The sequence below is a fragment of the Hyla sarda genome, chromosome 8, assembly GCF_029499605.1.
Source record: "Hyla sarda isolate aHylSar1 chromosome 8, aHylSar1.hap1, whole genome shotgun sequence".
Taxonomy (NCBI): Eukaryota; Metazoa; Chordata; class Amphibia; order Anura; family Hylidae; genus Hyla; species Hyla sarda.
Genome location: NC_079196.1, coordinates 113,412,889 through 113,439,090, shown reverse-complemented (window position 1 = coordinate 113,439,090; position 26,202 = coordinate 113,412,889). Strand labels below are relative to the sequence as shown.

General features: G+C 43.3%; 15 pseudogenes; all 15 read left to right on the top strand.

The window, feature by feature from the left end:
* The first annotated feature begins 1,376 nt into the window (after window positions 1-1,376).
* Window positions 1,377-1,640, top strand: LOC130286196 (U2 spliceosomal RNA; annotated as a pseudogene).
* A 1,476-nt stretch (window positions 1,641-3,116) lies between these two features.
* On the top strand, window positions 3,117-3,380 carry LOC130286195 (U2 spliceosomal RNA; annotated as a pseudogene).
* A 1,448-nt stretch (window positions 3,381-4,828) lies between these two features.
* Window positions 4,829-5,092, top strand: LOC130286194 (U2 spliceosomal RNA; annotated as a pseudogene).
* A 1,469-nt stretch (window positions 5,093-6,561) lies between these two features.
* LOC130287918 (U2 spliceosomal RNA) lies at window positions 6,562-6,826 on the top strand (annotated as a pseudogene).
* A 1,472-nt stretch (window positions 6,827-8,298) lies between these two features.
* On the top strand, window positions 8,299-8,562 carry LOC130286193 (U2 spliceosomal RNA; annotated as a pseudogene).
* Window positions 8,563-10,019: 1,457 nt separating this feature from the next.
* LOC130285807 (U2 spliceosomal RNA) lies at window positions 10,020-10,283 on the top strand (annotated as a pseudogene).
* A 1,461-nt stretch (window positions 10,284-11,744) lies between these two features.
* LOC130286192 (U2 spliceosomal RNA) lies at window positions 11,745-12,008 on the top strand (annotated as a pseudogene).
* Window positions 12,009-13,472: 1,464 nt separating this feature from the next.
* LOC130286191 (U2 spliceosomal RNA) lies at window positions 13,473-13,736 on the top strand (annotated as a pseudogene).
* Window positions 13,737-15,197: 1,461 nt separating this feature from the next.
* LOC130285627 (U2 spliceosomal RNA) lies at window positions 15,198-15,461 on the top strand (annotated as a pseudogene).
* A 1,466-nt stretch (window positions 15,462-16,927) lies between these two features.
* On the top strand, window positions 16,928-17,191 carry LOC130289291 (U2 spliceosomal RNA; annotated as a pseudogene).
* A 1,465-nt stretch (window positions 17,192-18,656) lies between these two features.
* LOC130288279 (U2 spliceosomal RNA) lies at window positions 18,657-18,922 on the top strand (annotated as a pseudogene).
* Window positions 18,923-20,382: 1,460 nt separating this feature from the next.
* LOC130287917 (U2 spliceosomal RNA) lies at window positions 20,383-20,647 on the top strand (annotated as a pseudogene).
* A 1,460-nt stretch (window positions 20,648-22,107) lies between these two features.
* On the top strand, window positions 22,108-22,371 carry LOC130286190 (U2 spliceosomal RNA; annotated as a pseudogene).
* Window positions 22,372-23,835: 1,464 nt separating this feature from the next.
* LOC130287916 (U2 spliceosomal RNA) lies at window positions 23,836-24,100 on the top strand (annotated as a pseudogene).
* Window positions 24,101-25,564: 1,464 nt separating this feature from the next.
* LOC130289958 (U2 spliceosomal RNA) lies at window positions 25,565-25,828 on the top strand (annotated as a pseudogene).
* Window positions 25,829-26,202: the final 374 nt, after the last annotated feature.

Here is a 26,202-nt window from a genome sequence, read left to right as displayed (position 1 = left end):
ACTGACTGGTTTATGAACGTCTATTCATTTAGCGTTTTAATGACCATGTTTGCACACTGATTGGTGTAAAAAAATAAAATAAAACTAAATAATAATAATCTAGCACACCTGTGCAGGTTTGACATGACATGACAGGTAGCTGTCTTGTGGGTGGTGCTGAATCCTGTTAAATGACATGAGGGTCTCATGCCTATACACAAGGGTGTGTCATTGCTGTTGCTTGACCATGCATTGGTTTCTGTGGTCAGTGAATGATAAAAACAAAATTTACCATCCATTGATGGATGGGAAATCCGCCATGAGGCATTTGTTTTTAGAAACTGCTGCTCACAACCAATGTTGCAATGGAGTGTCTCCATCTGCTGGTGGTATTGGAAAGGCATTAGTGCTATGACAGGGTCTGAAGAAGAAGAAGAAGAAGAAGAAGAAGGAAAAAAATATATATAAAAAGAAAAAGAGAGAGAGAGAGAGAGACTGACTTAGTGAGCGAGTGAGTGAGAGAGTGAGAGTGAGTGAGAGTGAATGAGTGAGTGAGTGATTGAGTGAGTGAGTGAGTGAGAACAAATGAGTTAAAGCAAGTGAGTGAGAGAGATCGAATGAATGAAAGTCTGAATGACAGAAAGAAAAAAGGATGAAGAAAGAAGCATGAAGAAAAAAAAATGTATATGGAGTTGCTGACATGAGTGCAATCTACAAAGCCGTTGAGGCTGATCCTCATGGGAGGATTATTGCACCAGGACCCTTAGCACTTTTAAAATGCCATTCAATGCCACGGGCTAGATGTAAACTGCAGATGACCATGTTGTGGTAGTTACCATGGATACCCAAGTGATGTGTGAGCTAACACATAGGCCCAACAGATTCCAAGAAGGCCAGAATCACCAGCGGCACCACCATCGATTGTCAGGTCACCCGGATTCAGCAAATACCAGAGTCCAAAATGATGCAGGTTTATACTGTTAATTTTCAGTTTATCGTTACAGTTGGTGTTATTCCATGTCGGAAGGGATGCAGCTACAGCCAGTGGGGTAACTAGAGACAGGCAGGCAGCTATGTGCAACAAAGGTAGGCGTGTTGTTTTCATATGCAGATCTGAAATATTGTCTTATATGCAAGAGGAGGAGTGATGGGGGTTCATGCAAAAGCCAGGCTATGGATTGCATTGCTAAATGCTCCATCAGAGTGCAATGGTCGCCTGTCCTTTTTTTAAGTGATGATGTGGGTTTAGCCTGTGCTGTATGTATGTATGGGTGGCTGACTGCCACCCACCCAGAAAGTGTATGGGAGGCTGGTTGGCTGCCAGCCTTCCTTCCATTCCTATGAGTAATGTGAGTGCTCATGAAGGGGACATGGTTGGGTCCACCCCTTTCCCGGTTATCCCCTCTAGGCCTTTTGGCTTAGATCAAGTGTAAAAAAAGAAAGGATCTTGCGACAGATCGCATCCTGAGGCACGTTTTTTTTTGTGTGAATACTTGCACTTGGGTGACTTGTGAGCACATACTGATACATACGTTCCCTATCTGGGGACCATAAATTAAATGGATTTTTGAGAAAGGGAGCTGATTTGGAAGCTTGCTTCTGTCGCCCTATGCATTGACCCGATGTGGCAGTATCTTCGGGTAGTGAACAGTGCACCACCCCATTCCAGTGTTAAACAAGAAAGATTCTCATTTAATCCTCCGTGGGTGAGAATTTGAGTTTGAGAATTGGAGACCAAAATGATGAGTTGCACTGACTGGTTTATGAACGTCTATTCATTTAGCGTTTTAATGACCATGTTTGCACACTGATTGGTGTAAAAAAATAAAATAAAACTAAATAATAATAATCTAGCACACCTGTGCAGGTTTGACATGACATGACAGGTAGCTGTCTTGTGGGTGGTGCTGAATCCTGTTAAATGACATGAGGGTCTCATGCCTATACACAAGGGTGTGTCATTGCTGTTGCTTGACCATGCATTGGTTTCTGTGGTCAGTGAATGATAAAAACAAAATTTACCATCCATTGATGGATGGGAAATCCGCCATGAGGCATTTGTTTTTAGAAACTGCTGCTCACAACCAATGTTGCAATGGAGTGTCTCCATCTGCTGGTGGTATTGGAAAGGCATTAGTGCTATGACAGGGTCTGAAGAAGAAGAAGAAGAAGAAGAAGAAGAAGACGGAAAAAAATATATATAAAAAGAAAAAGAGAGAGAGAGAGAGAGACTGACTTAGTGAGCGAGTGAGTGAGAGAGTGAGAGTGAGTGAGAGTGAATGAGTGAGTGAGTGATTGAGTGAGTGAGTGAGTGAGTGAGAACAAATGAGTTAAAGCAAGTGAGTGAGAGAGATCGAATGAATGAAAGTCTGAATGACAGAAAGAAAAAAGGATGAAGAAAGAAGCATGAAGAAAAAAAAATGTATATGGAGTTGCTGACATGAGTGCAATCTACAAAGCCGTTGAGGCTGATCCTCATGGGAGGATTATTGCACCAGGACCCTTAGCACTTTTAAAATGCCATTCAATGCCACGGGCTAGATGTAAACTGCAGATGACCATGTTGTGGTAGTTACCATGGATACCCAAGTGATGTGTGAGCTAACACATAGGCCCAACAGATTCCAAGAAGGCCAGAATCACCAGCGGCACCACCATCGATTGTCAGGTCACCCGGATTCAGCAAATACCAGAGTCCAAAATGATGCAGGTTTATACTGTTAATTTTCAGTTTATCGTTACAGTTGGTGTTATTCCATGTCGGAAGGGACGCAGCTACAGCCAGTGGGGTAACTAGAGACAGGCAGGCAGCTATGTGCAACAAAGGTAGGCGTGTTGTTTTCATATGCAGATCTGAAATATTGTCTTATATGCAAGAGGAGGAGTGATGGGGGTTCAGGCAAAAGCCAGGCTATGGATTGCATTGCTAAATGCTCCATCAGAGTGCAATGGTCGCCTGTCCTTTTTTTAAGTGATGATGTGGGTTTAGCCTGTGCTGTATGTATGTATGGGTGGCTGACTGCCACCCACCCAGAAAGTGTATGGGAGGCTGGTTGGCTGCCAGCCTTCCTTCCATTCCTATGAGTAATGTGAGTGCTCATGAAGGGGACATGGTTGGGTCCACCCCTTTCCCGGTTATCCCCTCTAGGCCTTTTGGCTTAGATCAAGTGTAAAAAAAGAAAGGATCTTGCGACAGATCGCATCCTGAGGCACGTTTTTTTTTGTGTGAATACTTGCACTTGGGTGACTTGTGAGCACATACTGATACATACGTTCCCTATCTGGGGACCATAAATTAAATGGATTTTTGAGAAAGGGAGCTGATTTGGAAGCTTGCTTCTGTCGCCCTATGCATTGACCCGATGTGGCAGTATCTTCGGGTAGTGAACAGTGCACCACCCCATTCCAGTGTTAAACAAGAAAGATTCTCATTTAATCCTCCGTGGGTGAGAATTTGAGTTTGAGAATTGGAGACCAAAATGATGAGTTGCACTGACTGGTTTATGAACGTCTATTCATTTAGCGTTTTAATGACCATGTTTGCACACTGATTGGTGTAAAAAAATAAAATAAAACTAAATAATAATAATCTAGCACACCTGTGCAGGTTTGACATGACATGACAGGTAGCTGTCTTGTGGGTGGTGCTGAATCCTGTTAAATGACATGAGGGTCTCATGCCTATACACAAGGGTGTGTCATTGCTGTTGCTTGACCATGCATTGGTTTCTGTGGTCAGTGAATGATAAAAACAAAATTTACCATCCATTGATGGATGGGAAATCCGCCATGAGGCATTTGTTTTTAGAAACTGCTGCTCACAACCAATGTTGCAATGGAGTGTCTCCATCTGCTGGTGGTATTGGAAAGGCATTAGTGCTATGACAGGGTCTGAAGAAGAAGAAGAAGAAGAAGAAGAAGAAGACGGAAAAAAATATATATAAAAAGAAAAAGAGAGAGAGAGAGAGAGACTGACAGAGTGAGAGTGAGTGAGAGTGAATGAGTGAGTGAGTGATTGAGTGAGTGAGTGAGAACAAATGAGTTAAAGCAAGTGAGTGAGAGAGATCGAATGAATGAAAGTCTGAATGACAGAAAGAAAAAAGGATGAAGAAAGAAGCATGAAGAAAAAAAAATGTATATGGAGTTGCTGACATGAGTGCAATCTACAAAGCCGTTGAGGCTGATCCTCATGGGAGGATTATTGCACCAGGACCCTTAGCACTTTTAAAATGCCATTCAATGCCACGGGCTAGATGTAAACTGCAGATGACCATGTTGTGGTAGTTACCATGGATACCCAAGTGATGTGTGAGCTAACACATAGGCCCAACAGATTCCAAGAAGGCCAGAATCACCAGCGGCACCACCATCGATTGTCAGGTCACCCGGATTCAGCAAATACCAGAGTCCAAAATGATGCAGGTTTATACTGTTAATTTTCAGTTTATCGTTACTGTTGGTGTTATTCCATGTCGGAAGGGACGCAGCTACAGCCAGTGGGGTAACTAGAGACAGGCAGGCAGCTATGTGCAACAAAGGTAGGCGTGTTGTTTTCATATGCAGATCTGAAATATTGTCTTATATGCAAGAGGAGGAGTGATGGGGGTTCAGGCAAAAGCCAGGCTATGGATTGCATTGCTAAATGCTCCATCAGAGTGCAATGGTCGCCTGTCCTTTTTTTAAGTGATGATGTGGGTTTAGCCTGTGCTGTATGTATGTATGGGTGGCTGACTGCCACCCACCCAGAAAGTGTATGGGAGGCTGGTTGGCTGCCAGCCTTCCTTCCATTCCTATGAGTAATGTGAGTGCTCATGAAGGGGACATGGTTGGGTCCACCCCTTTCCCGGTTATCCCCTCTAGGCCTTTTGGCTTAGATCAAGTGTAAAAAAAGAAAGGATCTTGCGACAGATCGCATCCTGAGGCACGTTTTTTTTTGTGTGAATACTTGCACTTGGGTGACTTGTGAGCACATACTGATACATACGTTCCCTATCTGGGGACCATAAATTAAATGGATTTTTGAGAAAGGGAGCTGATTTGGAAGCTTGCTTCTGTCGCCCTATGCATTGACCCGATGTGGCAGTATCTTCGGGTAGTGAACAGTGCACCACCCCATTCCAGTGTTAAACAAGAAAGATTCTCATTTAATCCTCCGTGGGTGAGAATTTGAGTTTGAGAATTGGAGACCAAAATGATGAGTTGCACTGACTGGTTTATGAACATCTATTCATTTAGCGTTTTAATGACCATGTTTGCACACTGATTGGTGTAAAAAAATAAAATAAAACTAAATAATAATAAGCTAGCACACCTGTGCAGGTTTGACATGACATGACAGGTAGCTGTCTTGTGGGTGGTGCTGAATCCTGTTAAATGACATGAGGGTCTCATGCCTATACACAAGGGTGTGTCATTGCTGTTGCTTGACCATGCATTGGTTTCTGTGGTCAGTGAATGATAAAAACAAAATTTACCATCCATTGATGGATGGGAAATCCGCCATGAGGCATTTGTTTTTAGAAACTGCTGCTCACAACCAATGTTGCAATGGAGTGTCTCCATCTGCTGGTGGTATTGGAAAGGCATTAGTGCTATGACAGGGTCTGAAGAAGAAGAAGAAGAAGAAGAAGAAGACGGAAAAAAATATATATAAAAAGAAAAAGAGAGAGAGAGAGAGAGACTGACTTAGTGAGCGAGTGAGTGAGAGAGTGAGAGTGAGTGAGAGTGAATGAGTGAGTGAGTGATTGAGTGAGTGAGTGAGTGAGAACAAATGAGTTAAAGCAAGTGAGTGAGAGAGATCGAATGAATGAAAGTCTGAATGACAGAAAGAAAAAAGGATGAAGAAAGAAGCATGAAGAAAAAAAAATGTATATGGAGTTGCTGACATGAGTGCAATCTACAAAGCCGTTGAGGCTGATCCTCATGGGAGGATTATTGCACCAGGACCCTTAGCACTTTTAAAATGCCATTCAATGCCACGGGCTAGATGTAAACTGCAGATGACCATGTTGTGGTAGTTACCATGGATACCCAAGTGATGTGTGAGCTAACACATAGGCCCAACAGATTCCAAGAAGGCCAGAATCACCAGCGGCACCACCATCGATTGTCAGGTCACCCGGATTCAGCAAATACCAGAGTCCAAAATGATGCAGGTTTATACTGTTAATTTTCAGTTTATCGTTACAGTTGGTGTTATTCCATGTCGGAAGGGACGCAGCTACAGCCAGTGGGGTAACTAGAGACAGGCAGGCAGCTATGTGCAACAAAGGTAGGCGTGTTGTTTTCATATGCAGATCTGAAATATTGTCTTATATGCAAGAGGAGGAGTGATGGGGGTTCAGGCAAAAGCCAGGCTATGGATTGCATTGCTAAATGCTCCATCAGAGTGCAATGGTCGCCTGTCCTTTTTTTAAGTGATGATGTGGGTTTAGCCTGTGCTGTATGTATGTATGGGTGGCTGACTGCCACCCACCCAGAAAGTGTATGGGAGGCTGGTTGGCTGCCAGCCTTCCTTCCATTCCTATGAGTAATGTGAGTGCTCATGAAGGGGACATGGTTGGGTCCACCCCTTTCCCGGTTATCCCCTCTAGGCCTTTTGGCTTAGATCAAGTGTAAAAAAAGAAAGGATCTTGCGACAGATCGCATCCTGAGGCACGTTTTTTTTTTGTGTGAATACTTGCACTTGGGTGACTTGTGAGCACATACTGATACATACGTTCCCTATCTGGGGACCATAAATTAAATGGATTTTTGAGAAAGGGAGCTGATTTGGAAGCTTGCTTCTGTCGCCCTATGCATTGACCCGATGTGGCAGTATCTTCGGGTAGTGAACAGTGCACCACCCCATTCCAGTGTTAAACAAGAAAGATTCTCATTTAATCCTCCGTGGGTGAGAATTTGAGTTTGAGAATTGGAGACCAAAATGATGAGTTGCACTGACTGGTTTATGAACGTCTATTCATTTAGCGTTTTAATGACCATGTTTGCACACTGATTGGTGTAAAAAAATAAAATAAAACTAAATAATAATAATCTAGCACACCTGTGCAGGTTTGACATGACATGACAGGTAGCTGTCTTGTGGGTGGTGCTGAATCCTGTTAAATGACATGAGGGTCTCATGCCTATACACAAGGGTGTGTCATTGCTGTTGCTTGACCATGCATTGGTTTCTGTGGTCAGTGAATGATAAAAACAAAATTTACCATCCATTGATAGATGGGAAATCCGCCATGAGGCATTTGTTTTTAGAAACTGCTGCTCACAACCAATGTTGCAATGGAGTGTCTCCATCTGCTGGTGATATTGGAAAGGCATTAGTGCTATGACAGGGTCTGAAGAAGAAGAAGAAGAAGACGGAAAAAAATATATATAAAAAGAAAAAGAGAGAGAGAGAGAGAGACTGACTTAGTGAGCGAGTGAGTGAGTGAGAGAGTGAGAGTGAGTAAGAGTGAATGAGTGAGTGAGTGATTGAGTGAGTGAGTGAGTGAGTGAGTGAGAACAAATGAGTTAAAGCAAGTGAGTGAGAGAGATCGAATGAATGAAAGTCTGAATGACAGAAAGAAAAAAGGATGAAGAAAGAAGCATGAAGAAAAAAAAATGTATATGGAGTTGCTGACATGAGTGCAATCTACAAAGCCGTTGAGGCTGATCCTCATGGGAGGATTATTGCACCAGGACCCTTAGCACTTTTAAAATGCCATTCAATGCCACGGGCTAGATGTAAACTGCAGATGACCATGTTGTGGTAGTTACCATGGATACCCAAGTGATGTGTGAGCTAACACATAGGCCCAACAGATTCCAAGAAGGCCAGAATCACCAGCAGCACCACCATCGATTGTCAGGTCACCCGGATTCAGCAAATACCAGAGTCCAAAATGATGCAGGTTTATACTGTTAATTTTCAGTTTATCGTTACAGTTGGTGTTATTCCATGTCGGAAGGGACGCAGCTACAGCCAGTGGGGTAACTAGAGACAGGCAGGCAGCTATGTGCAACAAAGGTAGGCGTGTTGTTTTCATATGCAGATCTGAAATATTGTCTTATATGCAAGAGGAGGAGTGATGGGGGTTCAGGCAAAAGCCAGGCTATGGATTGCATTGCTAAATGCTCCATCAGAGTGCAATGGTCGCCTGTCCTTTTTTTAAGTGATGATGTGGGTTTAGCCTGTGCTGTATGTATGTATGGGTGGCTGACTGCCACCCACCCAGAAAGTGTATGGGAGGCTGGTTGGCTGCCAGCCTTCCTTCCATTCCTATGAGTAATGTGAGTGCTCATGAAGGGGACATGGTTGGGTCCACCCCTTTCCCGGTTATCCCCTCTAGGCCTTTTGGCTTAGATCAAGTGTAAAAAAAGAAAGGATCTTGCGACAGATCGCATCCTGAGGCACGTTTTTTTTTGTGTGAATACTTGCACTTGGGTGACTTGTGAGCACATACTGATACATACGTTCCCTATCTGGGGACCATAAATTAAATGGATTTTTGAGAAAGGGAGCTGATTTGGAAGCTTGCTTCTGTCGCCCTATGCATTGACCCGATGTGGCAGTATCTTCGGGTAGTGAACAGTGCACCACCCCATTCCAGTGTTAAACAAGAAAGATTCTCATTTAATCCTCCGTGGGTGAGAATTTGAGTTTGAGAATTGGAGACCAAAATGATGAGTTGCACTGACTGGTTTATGAACGTCTATTCATTTAGCGTTTTAATGACCATGTTTGCACACTGATTGGTGTAAAAAAATAAAATAAAACTAAATAATAATAATCTAGCACACCTGTGCAGGTTTGACATGACATGACAGGTAGCTGTCTTGTGGGTGGTGCTGAATCCTGTTAAATGACATGAGGGTCTCATGCCTATACACAAGGGTGTGTCATTGCTGTTGCTTGACCATGCATTGGTTTCTGTGGTCAGTGAATGATAAAAACAAAATTTACCATCCATTGATGGATGGGAAATCCGCCATGAGGCATTTGTTTTTAGAAACTGCTGCTCACAACCAATGTTGCAATGGAGTGTCTCCATCTGCTGGTGGTATTGGAAAGGCATTAGTGCTATGACAGGGTCTGAAGAAGAAGAAGAAGACGGAAAAAAATATATATAAAAAGAAAAAGAGAGAGAGAGAGAGAGACTGACTTAGTGAGCGAGTGAGTGAGAGAGTGAGAGTGAGTGAGAGTGAATGAGTGAGTGAGTGATTGAGTGAGTGAGTGAGTGAGAACAAATGAGTTAAAGCAAGTGAGTGAGAGAGATCGAATGAATGAAAGTCTGAATGACAGAAAGAAAAAAGGATGAAGAAAGAAGCATGAAGAAAAAAAAATGTATATGGAGTTGCTGACATGAGTGCAATCTACAAAGCCGTTGAGGCTGATCCTCATGGGAGGATTATTGCACCAGGACCCTTAGCACTTTTAAAATGCCATTCAATGCCACGGGCTAGATGTAAACTGCAGATGACCATGTTGTGGTAGTTACCATGGATACCCAAGTGATGTGTGAGCTAACACATAGGCCCAACAGATTCCAAGAAGGCCAGAATCACCAGCGGCACCACCATCGATTGTCAGGTCACCCGGATTCAGCAAATACCAGAGTCCAAAATGATGCAGGTTTATACTGTTAATTTTCAGTTTATCGTTACAGTTGGTGTTATTCCATGTCGGAAGGGACGCAGCTACAGCCAGTGGGGTAACTAGAGACAGGCAGGCAGCTATGTGCAACAAAGGTAGGCGTGTTGTTTTCATATGCAGATCTGAAATATTGTCTTATATGCAAGAGGAGGAGTGATGGGGGTTCAGGCAAAAGCCAGGCTATGGATTGCATTGCTAAATGCTCCATCAGAGTGCAATGGTCGCCTGTCCTTTTTTTAAGTGATGATGTGGGTTTAGCCTGTGCTGTATGTATGTATGGGTGGCTGACTGCCACCCACCCAGAAAGTGTATGGGAGGCTGGTTGGCTGCCAGCCTTCCTTCCATTCCTATGAGTAATGTGAGTGCTCATGAAGGGGACATGGTTGGGTCCACCCCTTTCCCGGTTATCCCCTCTAGGCCTTTTGGCTTAGATCAAGTGTAAAAAAAGAAAGGATCTTGCGACAGATCGCATCCTGAGGCACGTTTTTTTTTGTGTGAATACTTGCACTTGGGTGACTTGTGAGCACATACTGATACATACGTTCCCTATCTGGGGACCATAAATTAAATGGATTTTTGAGAAAGGGAGCTGATTTGGAAGCTTGCTTCTTTCGCCCTATGCATTGACCCGATGTGGCAGTATCTTCGGGTAGTGAACAGTGCACCACCCCATTCCAGTGTTAAACAAGAAAGATTCTCATTTAATCCTCCGTGGGTGAGAATTTGAGTTTGAGAATTGGAGACCAAAATGATGAGTTGCACTGACTGGTTTATGAACGTCTATTCATTTAGCGTTTTAATGACCATGTTTGCACACTGATTGGTGTAAAAAAATAAAATAAAACTAAATAATAATAATCTAGCACACCTGTGCAGGTTTGACATGACATGACAGGTAGCTGTCTTGTGGGTGGTGCTGAATCCTGTTAAATGACATGAGGGTCTCATGCCTATACACAAGGGTGTGTCATTGCTGTTGTTTGACCATGCATTGGTTTCTGTGGTCAGTGAATGATAAAAACAAAATTTACCATCCATTGATGGATGGGAAATCCGCCATGAGGCATTTGTTTTTAGAAACTGCTGCTCACAACCAATGTTGCAATGGAGTGTCTCCATCTGCTGGTGGTATTGGAAAGGCATTAGTGCTATGACAGGGTCTGAAGAAGAAGAAGAAGACGGAAAAAAATATATATAAAAAGAAAAAGAGAGAGAGAGAGAGAGACTGACTTAGTGAGCGAGTGAGTGAGAGAGTGAGAGTGAGTGAGAGTGAATGAGTGAGTGAGTGATTGAGTGAGTGAGTGAGTGAGTGAGAACAAATGAGTTAAAGCAAGTGAGTGAGAGAGATCGAATGAATGAAAGTCTGAATGACAGAAAGAAAAAAGGATGAAGAAAGAAGCATGAAGAAAAAAAAATGTATATGGAGTTGCTGACATGAGTGCAATCTACAAAGCCGTTGAGGCTGATCCTCATGGGAGGATTATTGCACCAGGACCCTTAGCACTTTTAAAATGCCATTCAATGCCACGGGCTAGATGTAAACTGCAGATGACCATGTTGTGGTAGTTACCATGGATACCCAAGTGATGTGTGAGCTAACACATAGGCCCAACAGATTCCAAGAAGGCCAGAATCACCAGCGGCACCACCATCGATTGTCAGGTCACCCGGATTCAGCAAATACCAGAGTCCAAAATGATGCAGGTTTATACTGTTAATTTTCAGTTTATCGTTACAGTTGGTGTTATTCCATGTCGGAAGGGACGCAGCTACAGCCAGTGGGGTAACTAGAGACAGGCAGGCAGCTATGTGCAACAAAGGTAGGCGTGTTGTTTTCATATGCAGATCTGAAATATTGTCTTATATGCAAGAGGAGGAGTGATGGGGGTTCAGGCAAAAGCCAGGCTATGGATTGCATTGCTAAATGCTCCATCAGAGTGCAATGGTCGCCTGTCCTTTTTTTAAGTGATGATGTGGGTTTAGCCTGTGCTGTATGTATGTATGGGTGGCTGACTGCCACCCACCCAGAAAGTGTATGGGAGGCTGGTTGGCTGCCAGCCTTCCTTCCATTCCTATGAGTAATGTGAGTGCTCATGAAGGGGACATGGTTGGGTCCACCCCTTTTCCGGTTATCCCCTCTAGGCCTTTTGGCTTAGATCAAGTGTAAAAAAAGAAAGGATCTTGCGACAGATCGCATCCTGAGGCACGTTTTTTTTTGTGTGAATACTTGCACTTGGGTGACTTGTGAGCACATACTGATACATACGTTCCCTATCTGGGGACCATAAATTAAATGGATTTTTGAGAAAGGGAGCTGATTTGGAAGCTTGCTTCTGTCGCCCTATGCATTGACCCGATGTGGCAGTATCTTCGGGTAGTGAACAGTGCACCACCCCATTCCAGTGTTAAACAAGAAAGATTCTCATTTAATCCTCCGTGGGTGAGAATTTGAGTTTGAGAATTGGAGACCAAAATGATGAGTTGCACTGACTGGTTTATGAACGTCTATTCATTTAGCGTTTTAATGACCATGTTTGCACACTGATTGGTGTAAAAAAATAAAATAAAACTAAATAATAATAATCTAGCACACCTGTGCAGGTTTGACATGACATGACAGGTAGCTGTCTTGTGGGTGGTGCTGAATCCTGTTAAATGACATGAGGGTCTCATGCCTATACACAAGGGTGTGTCATTGCTGTTGCTTGACCATGCATTGGTTTCTGTGGTCAGTGAATGATAAAAACAAAATTTACCATCCATTGATGGATGGGAAATCCGCCATGAGGCATTTGTTTTTAGAAACTGCTGCTCACAACCAATGTTGCAATGGAGTGTCTCCATCTGCTGGTGATATTGGAAAGGCATTAGTGCTATGACAGGGTCTGAAGAAGAAGAAGAAGAAGACGGAAAAAAATATATATAAAAAGAAAAAGAGAGAGAGAGAGAGAGACTGACTTAGTGAGCGAGTGAGTGAGAGAGTGAGAGTGAGTGAGAGTGAATGAGTGAGTGAGTGATTGAGTGAGTGAGTGAGTGAGTGAGAACAAATGAGTTAAAGCAAGTGAGTGAGAGAGATCGAATGAATGAAAGTCTGAATGACAGAAAGAAAAAAGGATGAAGAAAGAAGCATGAAGAAAAAAAAATGTATATGGAGTTGCTGACATGAGTGCAATCTACAAAGCCGTTGAGGCTGATCCTCATGGGAGGATTATTGCACCAGGACCCTTAGCACTTTTAAAATGCCATTCAATGCCACGGGCTAGATGTAAACTGCAGATGACCATGTTGTGGTAGTTACCATGGATACCCAAGTGATGTGTGAGCTAACACATAGGCCCAACAGATTCCAAGAAGGCCAGAATCACCAGCGGCACCACCATCGATTGTCAGGTCACCCGGATTCAGCAAATACCAGAGTCCAAAATGATGCAGGTTTATACTGTTAATTTTCAGTTTATCGTTACAGTTGGTGTTATTCCATGTCGGAAGGGACGCAGCTACAGCCAGTGGGGTAACTAGAGACAGGCAGGCAGCTATGTGCAACAAAGGTAGGCGTGTTGTTTTCATATGCAGATCTGAAATATTGTCTTATATGCAAGAGGAGGAGTGATGGGGGTTCAGGCAAAAGCCAGGCTATGGATTGCATTGCTAAATGCTCCATCAGAGTGCAATGGTCGCCTGTCCTTTTTTTAAGTGATGATGTGGGTTTAGCCTGTGCTGTATGTATGTATGGGTGGCTGACTGCCACCCACCCAGAAAGTGTATGGGAGGCTGGTTGGCTGCCAGCCTTCCTTCCATTCCTATGAGTAATGTGAGTGCTCATGAAGGGGACATGGTTGGGTCCACCCCTTTCCCGGTTATCCCCTCTAGGCCTTTTGGCTTAGATCAAGTGTAAAAAAAGAAAGGATCTTGCGACAGATCGCATCCTGAGGCACGTTTTTTTTTGTGTGAATACTTGCACTTGGGTGACTTGTGAGCACATACTGATACATACGTTCCCTATCTGGGGACCATAAATTAAATGGATTTTTGAGAAAGGGAGCTGATTTGGAAGCTTGCTTCTGTCGCCCTATGCATTGACCCGATGTGGCAGTATCTTCGGGTAGTGAACAGTGCACCACCCCATTCCAGTGTTAAACAAGAAAGATTCTCATTTAATCCTCCGTGGGTGAGAATTTGAGTTTGAGAATTGGAGACCAAAATGATGAGTTGCACTGACTGGTTTATGAACGTCTATTCATTTAGCGTTTTAATGACCATGTTTGCACACTGATTGGTGTAAAAAAATAAAATAAAACTAAATAATAATAATCTAGCACACCTGTGCAGGTTTGACATGACATGACAGGTAGCTGTCTTGTGGGTGGTGCTGAATCCTGTTAAATGACATGAGGGTCTCATGCCTATACACAAGGGTGTGTCATTGCTGTTGCTTGACCATGCATTGGTTTCTGTGGTCAGTGAATGATAAAAACAAAATTTACCATCCATTGATGGATGGGAAATCCGCCATGAGGCATTTGTTTTTAGAAACTGCTGCTCACAACCAATGTTGCAATGGAGTGTCTCCATCTGCTGGTGATATTGGAAAGGCATTAGTGCTATGACAGGGTCTGAAGAAGAAGAAGAAGACGGAAAAAAATATATATAAAAAGAAAAAGAGAGAGAGAGAGAGAGACTGACTTAGTGAGCGAGTGAGTGAGAGAGTGAGAGTGAGTGAGAGTGAATGAGTGAGTGAGTGATTGAGTGAGTGAGTGAGTGAGTGAGAACAAATGAGTTAAAGCAAGTGAGTGAGAGAGATCGAATGAATGAAAGTCTGAATGACAGAAAGAAAAAAGGATGAAGAAAGAAGCATGAAGAAAAAAAAATGTATATGGAGTTGCTGACATGAGTGCAATCTACAAAGCCGTTGAGGCTGATCCTCATGGGAGGATTATTGCACCAGGACCCTTAGCACTTTTAAAATGCCATTCAATGCCACGGGCTAGATGTAAACTGCAGATGACCATGTTGTGGTAGTTACCATGGATACCCAAGTGATGTGTGAGCTAACACATAGGCCCAACAGATTCCAAGAAGGCCAGAATCACCAGCGGCACCACCATCGATTGTCAGGTCACCCGGATTCAGCAAATACCAGAGTCCAAAATGATGCAGGTTTATACTGTTAATTTTCAGTTTATCGTTACAGTTGGTGTTATTCCATGTCGGAAGGGACGCAGCTACAGCCAGTGGGGTAACTAGAGACAGGCAGGCAGCTATGTGCAACAAAGGTAGGCGTGTTGTTTTCATATGCAGATCTGAAATATTGTCTTATATGCAAGAGGAGGAGTGATGGGGGTTCAGGCAAAAGCCAGGCTATGGATTGCATTGCTAAATGCTCCATCAGAGTGCAATGGTCGCCTGTCCTTTTTTTAAGTGATGATGTGGGTTTAGCCTGTGCTGTATGTATGTATGGGTGGCTGACTGCCACCCACCCAGAAAGTGTATGGGAGGCTGGTTGGCTGCCAGCCTTCCTTCCATTCCTATGAGTAATGTGAGTGCTCATGAAGGGGACATGGTTGGGTCCACCCCTTTCCCGGTTATCCCCTCTAGGCCTTTTGGCTTAGATCAAGTGTAAAAAAAGAAAGGATCTTGCGACAGATCGCATCCTGAGGCACGTTTTTTTTTGTGTGAACACTTGCACTTGGGTGACTTGTGAGCACATACTGATACATACGTTCCCTATCTGGGGACCATAAATTAAATGGATTTTTGAGAAAGGGAGCTGATTTGGAAGCTTGCTTCTGTCGCCCTATGCATTGACCCGATGTGGCAGTATCTTCGGGTAGTGAACAGTGCACCACCCCATTCCAGTGTTAAACAAGAAAGATTCTCATTTAATCCTCCGTGGGTGAGAATTTGAGTTTGAGAATTGGAGACCAAAATGATGAGTTGCACTGACTGGTTTATGAACGTCTATTCATTTAGCATTTTAATGACCATGTTTGCACACTGATTGGTGTAAAAAAATAAAATAAAACTAAATAATAATAATCTAGCACACCTGTGCAGGTTTGACATGACATGACAGGTAGCTGTCTTGTGGGTGGTGCTGAATCCTGTTAAATGACATGAGGGTCTCATGCCTATACACAAGGGTGTGTCATTGCTGTTGCTTGACCATGCATTGGTTTCTGTGGTCAGTGAATGATAAAAACAAAATTTACCATCCATTGATGGATGGGAAATCCGCCATGAGGCATTTGTTTTTAGAAACTGCTGCTCACAACCAATGTTGCAATGGAGTGTCTCCATCTGCTGGTGGTATTGGAAAGGCATTAGTGCTATGACAGGGTCTGAAGAAGAAGAAGAAGAAGAAGAAGACGGAAAAAAATATATATAAAAAGAAAAAGAGAGAGAGAGAGAGAGACTGACTTAGTGAGCGAGTGAGTGAGAGAGTGAGAGTGAGTGAGAGTGAATGAGTGAGTGAGTGATTGAGTGAGTGAGTGAGTGAGAACAAATGAGTTAAAGCAAGTGAGTGAGAGAGATCGAATGAATGAAAGTCTGAATGACAGAAAGAAAAAAGGATGAAGAAAGAAGCATGAAGAAAAAAAAATGTATATGGAGTTGCTGACATGAGTGCAATCTACAAAGCCGTTGAGGCTGATCCTCATGGGAGGATTATTGCACCAGGACCCTTAGCACTTTTAAAATGCCATTCAATGCCACGGGCTAGATGTAAACTGCAGATGACCATGTTGTGGTAGTTACCATGGATACCCAAGTGATGTGTGAGCTAACAAATAGGCCCAACAGATTCCAAGAAGGCCAGAATCACCAGCGGCACCACCATCGATTGTCAGGTCACCCGGATTCAGCAAATACCAGAGTCCAAAATGATGCAGGTTTATACTGTTAATTTTCAGTTTATCGTTACAGTTGGTGTTATTCCATGTCGGAAGGGACGCAGCTACAGCCAGTGGGGTAACTAGAGACAGGCAGGCAGCTATGTGCAACAAAGGTAGGCGTGTTGTTTTCATATGCAGATCTGAAATATTGTCTTATATGCAAGAGGAGGAGTGATGGGGGTTCAGGCAAAAGCCAGGCTATGGATTGCATTGCTAAATGCTCCATCAGAGTGCAATGGTCGCCTGTCCTTTTTTTAAGTGATGATGTGGGTTTAGCCTGTGCTGTATGTATGTATGGGTGGCTGACTGCCACCCACCCAGAAAGTGTATGGGAGGCTGGTTGGCTGCCAGCCTTCCTTCCATTCCTATGAGTAATGTGAGTGCTCATGAAGGGGACATGGTTGGGTCCACCCCTTTCCCGGTTATCCCCTCTAGGCCTTTTGGCTTAGATCAAGTGTAAAAAAAGAAAGGATCTTGCGACAGATCGCATCCTGAGGCACGTTTTTTTTTGTGTGAATACTTGCACTTGGGTGACTTGTGAGCACATACTGATACATACGTTCCCTATCTGGGGACCATAAATTAAATGGATTTTTGAGAAAGGGAGCTGATTTGGAAGCTTGCTTCTGTCGCCCTATGCATTGACCCGATGCGGCAGTATCTTCGGGTAGTGAACAGTGCACCACCCCATTCCAGTGTTAAACAAGAAAGATTCTCATTTAATCCTCCGTGGGTGAGAATTTGAGTTTGAGAATTGGAGACCAAAATGATGAGTTGCACTGACTGGTTTATGAACGTCTATTCATTTAGCGTTTTAATGACCATGTTTGCACACTGATTGGTGTAAAAAAATAAAATAAAACTAAATAATAATAATCTAGCACACCTGTGCAGGTTTGACATGACATGACAGGTAGCTGTCTTGTGGGTGGTGCTGAATCCTGTTAAATGACATGAGGGTCTCATGCCTATACACAAGGGTGTGTCATTGCTGTTGCTTGACCATGCATTGGTTTCTGTGGTCAGTGAATGATAAAAACAAAATTTACCATCCATTGATGGATGGGAAATCCGCCATGAGGCATTTGTTTTTAGAAACTGCTGCTCACAACCAATGTTGCAATGGAGTGTCTCCATCTGCTGGTGGTATTGGAAAGGCATTAGTGCTATGACAGGGTCTGAAGAAGAAGAAGAAGAAGAAGAAGAAGACGGAAAAAAATATATATAAAAAGAAAAAGAGAGAGAGAGAGAGAGACTGACTTAGTGAGCGAGTGAGTGAGAGAGTGAGAGTGAGTGAGAGTGAATGAGTGAGTGAGTGATTGAGTGAGTGAGTGAGAACAAATGAGTTAAAGCAAGTGAGTGAGAGAGATCGAATGAATGAAAGTCTGAATGACAGAAAGAAAAAAGGATGAAGAAAGAAGCATGAAGAAAAAAAAATGTATATGGAGTTGCTGACATGAGTGCAATCTACAAAGCCGTTGAGGCTGATCCTCATGGGAGGATTATTGCACCAGGACCCTTAGCACTTTTAAAATGCCATTCAATGCCACGGGCTAGATGTAAACTGCAGATGACCATGTTGTGGTAGTTACCATGGATACCCAAGTGATGTGTGAGCTAACACATAGGCCCAACAGATTCCAAGAAGGCCAGAATCACCAGCGGCACCACCATCGATTGTCAGGTCACCCGGATTCAGCAAATACCAGAGTCCAAAATGATGCAGGTTTATACTGTTAATTTTCAGTTTATCGTTACAGTTGGTGTTATTCCATGTCGGAAGGGACGCAGCTACAGCCAGTGGGGTAACTAGAGACAGGCAGGCAGCTATGTGCAACAAAGGTAGGCGTGTTGTTTTCATATGCAGATCTGAAATATTGTCTTATATGCAAGAGGAGGAGTGATGGGGGTTCAGGCAAAAGCCAGGCTATGGATTGCATTGCTAAATGCTCCATCAGAGTGCAATGGTCGCCTGTCCTTTTTTTAAGTGGTGATGTGGGTTTAGCCTGTGCTGTATGTATGTATGGGTGGCTGACTGCCACCCACCCAGAAAGTGTATGGGAGGCTGGTTGGCTGCCAGCCTTCCTTCCATTCCTATGAGTAATGTGAGTGCTCATGAAGGGGACATGGTTGGGTCCACCCCTTTCCCGGTTATCCCCTCTAGGCCTTTTGGCTTAGATCAAGTGTAAAAAAAGAAAGGATCTTGCGACAGATCGCATCCTGAGGCACGTTTTTTTTTTTGTGTGAATACTTGCACTTGGGTGACTTGTGAGCACATACTGATACATACGTTCCCTATCTGGGGACCATAAATTAAATGGATTTTTGAGAAAGGGAGCTGATTTGGAAGCTTGCTTCTGTCGCCCTATGCATTGACCCGATGTGGCAGTATCTTCGGGTAGTGAACAGTGCACCACCCCATTCCAGTGTTAAACAAGAAAGATTCTCATTTAATCCTCCGTGGGTGAGAATTTGAGTTTGAGAATTGGAGACCAAAATGATGAGTTGCACTGACTGGTTTATGAACGTCTATTCATTTAGCGTTTTAATGACCATGTTTGCACACTGATTGGTGTAAAAAAATAAAATAAAACTAAATAATAATAATCTAGCACACCTGTGCAGGTTTGACATGACATGACAGGTAGCTGTCTTGTGGGTGGTGCTGAATCCTGTTAAATGACATGAGGGTCTCATGCCTATACACAAGGGTGTGTCATTGCTGTTGCTTGACCATGCATTGGTTTCTGTGGTCAGTGAATGATAAAAACAAAATTTACCATCCATTGATGGATGGGAAATCCGCCATGAGGCATTTGTTTTTAGAAACTGCTGCTCACAACCAATGTTGCAATGGAGTGTCTCCATCTGCTGGTGGTATTGGAAAGGCATTAGTGCTATGACAGGGTCTGAAGAAGAAGAAGAAGAAGACGGAAAAAAATATATATAAAAAGAAAAAGAGAGAGAGAGAGAGAGACTGACTTAGTGAGCGAGTGAGTGAGAGAGTGAGAGTGAGTGAGAGTGAATGAGTGAGTGAGTGATTGAGTGAGTGAGTGAGTGAGAACAAATGAGTTAAAGCAAGTGAGTGAGAGAGATCGAATGAATGAAAGTCTGAATGACAGAAAGAAAAAAGGATGAAGAAAGAAGCATGAAGAAAAAAAAATGTATATGGAGTTGCTGACATGAGTGCAATCTACAAAGCCGTTGAGGCTGATCCTCATGGGAGGATTATTGCACCAGGACCCTTAGCACTTTTAAAATGCCATTCAATGCCACGGGCTAGATGTAAACTGCAGATGACCATGTTGTGGTAGTTACCATGGATACCCAAGTGATGTGTGAGCTAACACATAGGCCCAACAGATTCCAAGAAGGCCAGAATCACCAGCGGCACCACCATCGATTGTCAGGTCACCCGGATTCAGCAAATACCAGAGTCCAAAATGATGCAGGTTTATACTGTTAATTTTCAGTTTATCGTTACAGTTGGTGTTATTCCATGTCGGAAGGGACGCAGCTACAGCCAGTGGGGTAACTAGAGACAGGCAGGCAGCTATGTGCAACAAAGGTAGGCGTGTTGTTTTCATATGCAGATCTGAAATATTGTCTTATATGCAAGAGGAGGAGTGATGGGGGTTCAGGCAAAAGCCAGGCTATGGATTGCATTGCTAAATGCTCCATCAGAGTGCAATGGTCGCCTGTCCTTTTTTTAAGTGATGATGTGGGTTTAGCCTGTGCTGTATGTATGTATGGGTGGCTGACTGCCACCCACCCAGAAAGTGTATGGGAGGCTGGTTGGCTGCCAGCCTTCCTTCCATTCCTATGAGTAATGTGAGTGCTCATGAAGGGGACATGGTTGGGTCCACCCCTTTCCCGGTTATCCCCTCTAGGCCTTTTGGCTTAGATCAAGTGTAAAAAAAGAAAGGATCTTGCGACAGATCGCATCCTGAGGCACGTTTTTTTTTTGTGTGAATACTTGCACTTGGGTGACTTGTGAGCACATACTGATACATACGTTCCCTATCTGGGGACCATAAATTAAATGGATTTTTGAGAAAGGGAGCTGATTTGGAAGCTTGCTTCTGTCGCCCTATGCATTGACCCGATGTGGCAGTATCTTCGGGTAGTGAACAGTGCACCACCCCATTCCAGTGTTAAACAAGAAAGATTCTCATTTAATCCTCCGTGGGTGAGAATTTGAGTTTGAGAATTGGAGACCAAAATGATGAGTTGCACTGACTGGTTTATGAACGTCTATTCATTTAGCGTTTTAATGACCATGTTTGCACACTGATTGGTGTAAAAAAATAAAATAAAACTAAATAATAATAATCTAGCACACCTGTGCAGGTTTGACATGACATGACAGGTAGCTGTCTTGTGGGTGGTGCTGAATCCTGTTAAATGACATGAGGGTCTCATGCCTATACACAAGGGTGTGTCATTGCTGTTGCTTGACCATGCATTGGTTTCTGTGGTCAGTGAATGATAAAAACAAAATTTACCATCCATTGATGGATGGGAAATCCGCCATGAGGCATTTGTTTTTAGAAACTGCTGCTCACAACCAATGTTGCAATGGAGTGTCTCCATCTGCTGGTGGTATTGGAAAGGCATTAGTGCTATGACAGGGTCTGAAGAAGAAGAAGAAGAAGACGGAAAAAAATATATATAAAAAGAAAAAGAGAGAGAGAGAGAGAGACTGACTTAGTGAGCGAGTGAGTGAGAGAGTGAGAGTGAGTGAGAGTGAATGAGTGAGTGAGTGATTGAGTGAGTGAGTGAGTGAGAACAAATGAGTTAAAGCAAGTGAGTGAGAGAGATCGAATGAATGAAAGTCTGAATGACAGAAAGAAAAAAGGATGAAGAAAGAAGCATGAAGAAAAAAAAATGTATATGGAGTTGCTGACATGAGTGCAATCTACAAAGCCGTTGAGGCTGATCCTCATGGGAGGATTATTGCACCAGGACCCTTAGCACTTTTAAAATGCCATTCAATGCCACGGGCTAGATGTAAACTGCAGATGACCATGTTGTGGTAGTTACCATGGATACCCAAGTGATGTGTGAGCTAACACATAGGCCCAACAGATTCCAAGAAGGCCAGAATCACCAGCGGCACCACCATCGATTGTCAGGTCACCCGGATTCAGCAAATACCAGAGTCCAAAATGATGCAGGTTTATACTGTTAATTTTCAGTTTATCGTTACAGTTGGTGTTATTCCATGTCGGAAGGGACGCAGCTACAGCCAGTGGGGTAACTAGAGACAGGCAGGCAGCTATGTGCAACAAAGGTAGGCGTGTTGTTTTCATATGCAGATCTGAAATATTGTCTTATATGCAAGAGGAGGAGTGATGGGGGTTCAGGCAAAAGCCAGGCTATGGATTGCATTGCTAAATGCTCCATCAGAGTGCAATGGTCGCCTGTCCTTTTTTTAAGTGATGATGTGGGTTTAGCCTGTGCTGTATGTATGTATGGGTGGCTGACTGCCACCCACCCAGAAAGTGTATGGGAGGCTGGTTGGCTGCCAGCCTTCCTTCCATTCCTATGAGTAATGTGAGTGCTCATGAAGGGGACATGGTTGGGTCCACCCCTTTCCCGGTTATCCCCTCTAGGCCTTTTGGCTTAGATCAAGTGTAAAAAAAGAAAGGATCTTGCGACAGATCGCATCCTGAGGCACGTTTTTTTTTGTGTGAATACTTGCACTTGGGTGACTTGTGAGCACATACTGATACATACGTTCCCTATCTGGGGACCATAAATTAAATGGATTTTTGAGAAAGGGAGCTGATTTGGAAGCTTGCTTCTGTCGCCCTATGCATTGACCCGATGTGGCAGTATCTTCGGGTAGTGAACAGTGCACCACCCCATTCCAGTGTTAAACAAGAAAGATTCTCATTTAATCCTCCGTGGGTGAGAATTTGAGTTTGAGAATTGGAGACCAAAATGATGAGTTGCACTGACTGGTTTATGAACGTCTATTCATTTAGCGTTTTAATGACCATGTTTGCACACTGATTGGTGTAAAAAAATAAAATAAAACTAAATAATAATAATCTAGCACACCTGTGCAGGTTTGACATGACATGACAGGTAGCTGTCTTGTGGGTGGTGCTGAATCCTGTTAAATGACATGAGGGTCTCATGCCTATACACAAGGGTGTGTCATTGCTGTTGCTTGACCATGCATTGGTTTCTGTGGTCAGTGAATGATAAAAACAAAATTTACCATCCATTGATGGATGGGAAATCCGCCATGAGGCATTTGTTTTTAGAAACTGCTGCTCACAACCAATGTTGCAATGGAGTGTCTCCATCTGCTGGTGGTATTGGAAAGGCATTAGTGCTATGACAGGGTCTGAAGAAGAAGAAGAAGAAGACGGAAAAAAATATATATAAAAAGAAAAAGAGAGAGAGAGAGAGAGACTGACTTAGTGAGCGAGTGAGTGAGAGAGTGAGAGTGAGTGAGAGTGAATGAGTGAGTGAGTGATTGAGTGAGTGAGTGAGTGAGTGAGAACAAATGAGTTAAAGCAAGTGAGTGAGAGAGATCGAATGAATGAAAGTCTGAATGACAGAAAGAAAAAAGGATGAAGAAAGAAGCATGAAGAAAAAAAAATGTATATGGAGTTGCTGACATGAGTGCAATCTACAAAGCCGTTGAGGCTGATCCTCATGGGAGGATTATTGCACCAGGACCCTTAGCACTTTTAAAATGCCATTCAATGCCACGGGCTAGATGTAAACTGCAGATGACCATGTTGTGGTAGTTACCATGGATACCCAAGTGATGTGTGAGCTAACACATAGGCCCAACAGATTCCAAGAAGGCCAGAATCACCAGCGGCACCACCATCGATTGTCAGGTCACCCGGATTCAGCAAATACCAGAGTCCAAAATGATGCAGGTTTATACTGTTAATTTTCAGTTTATCGTTACAGTTGGTGTTATTCCATGTCGGAAGGGACGCAGCTACAGCCAGTGGGGTAACTAGAGACAGGCAGGCAGCTATGTGCAACAAAGGTAGGCGTGTTGTTTTCATATGCAGATCTGAAATATTGTCTTATATGCAAGAGGAGGAGTGATGGGGGTTCAGGCAAAAGCCAGGCTATGGATTGCATTGCTAAATGCTCCATCAGAGTGCAATGGTCGCCTGTCCTTTTTTTAAGTGATGATGTGGGTTTAGCCTGTGCTGTATGTATGTATGGGTGGCTGACTGCCACCCACCCAGAAAGTGTATGGGAGGCTGGTTGGCTGCCAGCCTTCCTTCCATTCCTATGAGTAATGTGAGTGCTCATGAAGGGGACATGGTTGGGTCCACCCCTTTCCCGGTTATCCCCTCTAGGCCTTTTGGCTTAGATCAAGTGTAAAAAAAGAAAGGATCTTGCGACAGATCGCATCCTGAGGCACGTTTTTTTTTTGTGTGAATACTTGCACTTGGGTGACTTGTGAGCACATACTGATACATACGTTCCCTATCTGGGGACCATAAATTAAATGGATTTTTGAGAAAGGGAGCTGATTTGGAAGCTTGCTTCTGTCGCCCTATGCATTGACCCGATGTGGCAGTATCTTCGGGTAGTGAACAGTGCACCACCCCATTCCAGTGTTAAACAAGAAAGATTCTCATTTAATCCTCCGTGGGTGAGAATTTGAGTTTGAGAATTGGAGACCAAAATGATGAGTTGCACTGACTGGTTTATGAACGTCTATTCATTTAGCGTTTTAATGACCATGTTTGCACACTGATTGGTGTAAAAAAATAAAATAAAACTAAATAATAATAATCTAGCACACCTGTGCAGGTTTGACATGACATGACAGGTAGCTGTCTTGTGGGTGGTGCTGAATCCTGTTAAATGACATGAGGGTCTCATGCCTATACACAAGGGTGTGTCATTGCTGTTGCTTGACCATGCATTGGTTTCTGTGGTCAGTGAATGATAAAAACAAAATTTACCATCCATTGATGGATGGGAAATCCGCCATGAGGCATTTGTTTTTAGAAACTGCTGCTCACAACCAATGTTGCAATGGAGTGTCTCCATCTGCTGGTGGTATTGGAAAGGCATTAGTGCTATGACAGGGTCTGAAGAAGAAGAAGAAGAAGACGGAAAAAAATATATATAAAAAGAAAAAGAGAGAGAGAGAGAGAGACTGACTTAGTGAGCGAGTGAGTGAGAGAGTGAGAGTGAGTGAGAGTGAATGAGTGAGTGAGTGATTGAGTGAGTGAGTGAGTGAGTGAGAACAAATGAGTTAAAGCAAGTGAGTGAGAGAGATCGAATGAATGAAAGTCTGAATGACAGAAAGAAAAAAGGATGAAGAAAGAAGCATGAAGAAAAAAAAATGTATATGGAGTTGCTGACATGAGTGCAATCTACAAAGCCGTTGAGGCTGATCCTCATGGGAGGATTATTGCACCAGGACCCTTAGCACTTTTAAAATGCCATTCAATGCTACGGGCTAGATGTAAACTGCAGATGACCGTGTTGTGGTTGTTACCATGGATACCCAAGTGATGTGTGAGCTAACACATAGGCCCAACAGATTCCAAGAAGGCCAGAATCACCAGCGGCACCACCATCGATTGTCAGGTCACCCGGATTCAGCAAATACCAGAGTCCAAAATGATGCAGGTTTATACTGTTAATTTTCAGTTTATCGTTACAGTTGGTGTTATTCCATGTCGGAAGGGACGCAGCTACAGCCAGTGGGGTAACTAGAGACAGGCAGGCAGCTATGTGCAACAAAGGTAGGCGTGTTGTTTTCATATGCAGATCTGAAATATTGTCTTATATGCAAGAGGAGGAGTGATGGGGGTTCAGGCAAAAGCCAGGCTATGGATTGCATTGCTAAATGCTCCATCAGAGTGCAATGGTCGCCTGTCCTTTTTTTAAGTGATGATGTGGGTTTAGCCTGTGCTGTATGTATGTATGGGTGGCTGACTGCCACCCACCCAGAAAGTGTATGGGAGGCTGGTTGGCTGCCAGCCTTCCTTCCATTCCTATGAGTAATGTGAGTGCTCATGAAGGGGACATGGTTGGGTCCACCCCTTTCCCGGTTATCCCCTCTAGGCCTTTTGTCTTAGATTAAGTGTAAAAAAAGAAAGGATCTTGCGACAGATCGCATCCTGAGGCACGTTTTTTTTTGTGTGAACACTTGCACTTGGGTGACTTGTGAGCACATACTGATACATACGTTCCCTATCTGGGGACCATAAATTAAATGGATTTTTGAGAAAGGGAGCTGATTTGGAAGCTTGCTTCTGTCGCCCTATGCATTGACCCGATGTGGCAGTATCTTCGGGTAGTGAACAGTGCACCACCCCATTCCAGTGTTAAACAAGAAAGATTCTCATTTAATCCTCCGTGGGTGAGAATTTGAGTTTGAGAATTGGAGACCAAAATGATGAGTTGCACTGACTGGTTTATGAACGTCTATTCATTTAGCGTTTTAATGACCATGTTTGCACACTGATTGGTGTAAAAAAATAAAATAAAACTAAATAATAATAATCTAGCACACCTGTGCAGGTTTGACATGACATGACAGGTAGCTGTCTTGTGGGTGGTGCTGAATCCTGTTAAATGACATGAGGGTCTCATGCCTATACACAAGGGTGTGTCATTGCTGTTGCTTGACCATGCATTGGTTTCTGTGGTCAGTGAATGATAAAAACAAAATTTACCATCCATTGATGG